The following is a 5,027-nucleotide window of genomic DNA, read 5'->3' as shown; positions in this document are numbered from 1 at the left end:
ATGATCACCGTAGAAAATTTATAAAGCGGAGAAAAGTATGAAGAAAAATAAAGAACCACCCAGGGATAATCACTATTTGCATTTTAGATATACCCTTTCTACTTGTGCATTCTCTTAAAAACAAACCAAAGTCCATACGTAACGATCACTTATTTTATGCTCCCATCCTACTCAGTGCTTGAGATATATTCATTCAACTTCCAAAGGGACCTCTGACAGGAAATCTACTTGGGGCTAAGGGTCCCTCTCCTTTGGCATGTTCTGTGCTAAGATCCCAGCAGGGGGACGTTCTGGTGGGTGTGGTCATGACTTTGGAGTTTATTTCAGAAACGGTACTTCACTCAGCATGCTCACCAAGTTGGTTGTGACCGTGGTAACTTCCAGTTGCCGCTGGTCCACCAGTGTTGTGCTGGAGATGACTCATGCTGATTGTCCAACGGAGCCCTCCTTAAAAATGAAACTGACAGCCCGGCCAGTGTAGCTCAGTGGTTGAGCATTGACCTATGAACCAAGAAGTCACCGTTTGATTCCCACTCAGAGCACATGCCTGGGTTGCGGGCTCCATCCCCAGTAGGGGGCGTGCAGGAGGCAGCCAATCAGTGATCCTCTCTCATCATTGATGTTTCTATCTCTCTCCCTCTCTCTTCCTCTCTGAAATCAATAAAAATATATTTAAAAAATTAAACGTACGAGTAAATAGAGTTACGGAAAGCAAAGGCCATGCACACTCAGAACTCATCACTGCCTCATTTCATGGTCTGCCTTTTGCTATTATTTTTGCTCTTGAGATTATGTCATATATTGTGTGTATGTGATGGGAATACTCTATCTCGGGTGTCAATGCCCTCCTCTTCCCAAGGTTGCCTTCAGTTGTGAGATGGGGTGACTTGAAATTGGCCATGGCAGGAACAGGTAATTGATTGGGTTCCGAACAGTCTAGATAACATGGAACCGGAGGGGAAGAAGGTGTCCCATCCCGTGGGAGTATACGATCCCACCAAAGTGTCGTGAAAAGGTGTGCGTGCAGGAGAAGCAGCACTGCACTCGGCCTGGAGACAGACAGACAGACAGCTCTCTGCTCGGAAACTCCTATGGGCAAGGCTCTTGGTCCCTGGGCCCCAGGGTTTTCCATCTGTAAAATCCCACAGGGATCTGACCTCCACCAGGGGAGGCATCGTGCCTGTCACTCACACGGCTCCTGGTCCTCTAAGTGTAATTCCGGACACGGGACAGGTGAGGCAACAGGCTTGTTAAATGGCGAACAGACGGGAACACACTATCTCTCCCCTCCCCTCCCAACTCTGAGAATGTGCAGGTCCATGATGATCCAAGTGAGACTAGAGTCAGGGGTGACTGACAGGGCCCAGATTCCCCCGATGCCTCACTAGGGGGCAAGGGGGGGGGATCATGCTGGACTGTGGGCAAAGCTGGGCGAGCTGATTCAGAGAAATCTGATTCAGAGGAGAGGTGACAGTGACAGTTCCGCGGAAGCCCTAGTGGGCATGATGAGGGGACAGGGGGATCATGCTGGACTGTGGGCAAAGCTGGGCGAGCCGATTCAGAGAAATCTGATTCAGAGGAGAGGTGACAGTTCCACTAAAGCCCTGGTGGGCATCATGAGGGGACGATCCTTTTTCTTTATCTCTGCCATCTGGTACCTGACTCTGTGCTTGGGTTCAAGACCACCTTGAATCCCTGGCTGGAGTTTGAAAAAGCCCAGCAAAAAAACAATTGACCATCTCCCCCTCCCCCTCCTCTGCTATCACCTCCAACTCCAGGCGGAGCTCATGTCCACATCCCTCCCGACATCTCTTGCTGTTAATCCCAGAAACATTTAGAGCGATCGTCCGGGCATATTTCTTTCTTTAGCTAATACACAATTTTGCTGTTTACAAAAGCTACAAATGGAATGCAAATGTGTCCATTTACTCTTCCGTGCTGATACTGCTAGGATTCCGATCGGAAGGGGAGAGCACTGCATTTGTGAGAACATTCTAATTTAGTGCCAATTGCAAAAGAGAAGGCGGGTTCTCTCGGTTATGGAGGTGCAGGAACACAATAGCCTGTTAGTCTATTCCAACTATGATATTCTACCTCACCCCCACCCTGGACGGACGTAGAGCTAGTCACTGCTCCCCCTTCACAGAGAACGCAAAGGCATTACCACTTTGTAGTCAACCTTCTAAACTGCTTTCTGAGTAAGTTCCAGGGTGTTGGGTACTGGGTCAGAATTTTAGATAAGAAAATTATGAAAAGACTAGTCTCTGCAAAGTGGAAAGATGAAAATTGAGATTGATGATTACGGTCTCACCGATATTGAAGGGTGTGCAGTGAGAAAGATAAACTCATTCCCCAAATTCTGACATTCCGGAACTAAGAGGATACAGTCGGAATCAAAGGAGGTGCCTGTTTACAAATCTATTTAAAACTGCCCACCCTCCCGGCATGGCTCAGTGATTGAGTGTTGACCTATGAACCAGGAGATCATGGTTCGATTCCTGGTCAGGGCACACGCCTGGGTTGCAGTCTCCATCCCCAGTGGAGGACATGCAGGAGGCAGCCCATCAATGATTCTGTCTCATCATTGATGTTTCTCTCTCTCTCTCCCTCTCCCTTCCTCTCTGAAATCATTAAAAATATTTTTTTTTTAAAAAAACTGCCCCAAGTGCTGCAGGGGATCTTGGCCATCCCGTGTTGTAGAAGTTGCTGAGGTCGGGGGAGGATGACTGAATTAAAATTCCCTCTCTCGCCCAGCTGGTGTGGCTCAGTGGTTGAGCATCGACCTATGAACCAGGAGGTCACAGTTCGATTCCCGGTCAGGGCACATGTGGATCCCCAGTAGCATCCCATCTCAATGACTCGCAAGGACAGCTTCTACATTGCAAAACGAGCTCTTTCCCAGCAGATGTACTGAGGGACGTTGCTCTGTGGATCTGCTTACAAGGATTTCTCCCTGAGGAGTGGAAACTTATTCAATACGTTTCCACTTGTCCTGACTACTCTTAAGGACTCTTCACAAGTGGCTCCCAAAGAGGGAGGCTCTGAGCCCGGGGTGATAAGAGGGTCACCTCATAGGAAATGCAAATAGGCTCCATTGTAACAAGTGTTTGTAGCGATGAGGTTTACCTGGCCTGGGATGAATTTAGGATCCCACAATCACCCCATGATGCTCAGGATAGTAAGAGTGGTGTTGGTAGAGAAGCAGAGAGCAGAGGCCAGCGAGGCTAGCCAGCTTCTTCTTGCTCTTGGGCGATCTTACTAGTCAACTAGAGGCCCCGTGCACAAAATTCATGCACAGGTAGGGTCCCTAGGCCTGGCCAGTGATCAGGTCCGATTGGGGCCTTCCTTCCCCCTGGCTGCCAGCTGCCAGCTGGGGCCTTCCTTTGTTCCATGCCACCCCCTGGTGGTCAGCACACGTCATTGCGAGCGGTCGAACTCCCAGTGGGTCGAACTCCTGAGGGGACAATTTGCATATTAGACTTTTATTATATAGGAGGATTATAAGCCACTCAGGACACAGCTGGTTTGTAGCTCACATCCCATACCATAATGCACTTACACATCTGTCTTCTTCCTAAACTGTGAGCCACTGGAGGGCAGGAAATGTGTGTCTCTTGTCTTAGTATCTCTACTCCCTAGCATAGAGCCTGGCACAGGGTAAGTGCACAATTAACACTGTTGAGTGATGGAGGGAGTGAATGAATGAATGAATGAATGAATGAATAGAATATTGAGCAGCGTTAATAGCTGCACCCTGTTCATACCTCTCCCTGTTCAGATATCCCAACCGTTCATCTCAGAAAAACAAGGCAAAATGATGAACACAGCCCCAAAACTCCTAAACCCCCCGTCAAGCAAGACAGAGGGGGAGACCGAGGCAGTCAGAAAACTCCGACACACGATGGTCCGACCACGTGGCCTGGGGGGCTGTTGGAAAACCCTCTTTGGATGCCTGCTACCACCTCTAAGGGACAGGATGCGTGGCATCCAACAGTCTCCCCCAAGAAAAATAAGTGGCAATTTAGAGGCGCTCGTGTCATAGTGCATGAATTTTGCAAGGGGCTGGGGGAGCGATGAAATGCTAACAAGGGAATGGATGCGCCCTCATCTGGGGAAAAGACATCTGCTCCCCACACTCAGAGCATCCCCGTTTCTCTGTGCTGCCTCCTTCTCCTGCTCTCAGGCAGGGTGATGGGAACTCCTCCTGCAGGCTGGCCAGCAGCCCTTTGACTGGGAAGCCTCCCTCCTGCCAGTCCTTCTTATACACCAAGAGGCAAAAGGACTCAGGGCGCAGGCTCTGGTGGGGAAGGCCTTTGTTCCCCTCTTACCTTCCCAGGGTCCCCCTGAAGGGACTGAGCCACTGCCAGCCCCTCTGAGGCCTTGCTCTGTAGGGGGGGGGGGCGGGAAGGGGGGGGGGGCGGTATAGGCAATCTGCCCCACCCATCCATTCAGAAGTTCTGTCCAGGTGGTTAGGACATTCCACACAGCATTTACACACAGGACTCTTTTTCCCCAAATGCAAACCCCAGGGACCCTTTCTGTCATAAGAAACCACATGATCATTTCTGGGGAGTTACGATTCCTGATTTCAGGATTGTTATAGTTAGCACAAGGAAAAAAAAAAGATAACTATTAATTTCAGTAAAACTTAATGGGGTCCTTCCCACCCCAGGCTAAGGGTTGTTGCAAAAATTGAGTTCAACTGGCTAAGACTGGGGACGCATAAATATTAGGTATTGGGGTGGGGGGTGGGGTAATGTTACTTTTGGGGGGAGCCATATTTTCTAGCAGGCCCTTTGATCAAGATCGGACTGGAGTGGAGGAGGGGGCTACTCATTTTCCAGGAGAGGGCTAGGGCTGAAGCAATGCAGCCCAGCCCGGAGTCAGCACTGCAAGGGTTAAGGGCGCTAAGTCTGACATTGTGGATAGCAGCAGCCACAAAACCACCAGGAGCCTAGGGTTCCAGCCAAGGCGGTGTGACCTCAAGCAACTCAGGGAACCTCTCTGAACCCAGTCTCTATCTACCA

The sequence above is a fragment of the Myotis brandtii genome, unplaced genomic scaffold (assembly GCF_000412655.1).
Source record: "Myotis brandtii unplaced genomic scaffold, ASM41265v1 scaffold308, whole genome shotgun sequence".
Lineage (NCBI taxonomy): Eukaryota > Metazoa > Chordata > Mammalia > Chiroptera > Vespertilionidae > Myotis > Myotis brandtii.
Note: the sequence above shows the minus strand (reverse complement) of the source record.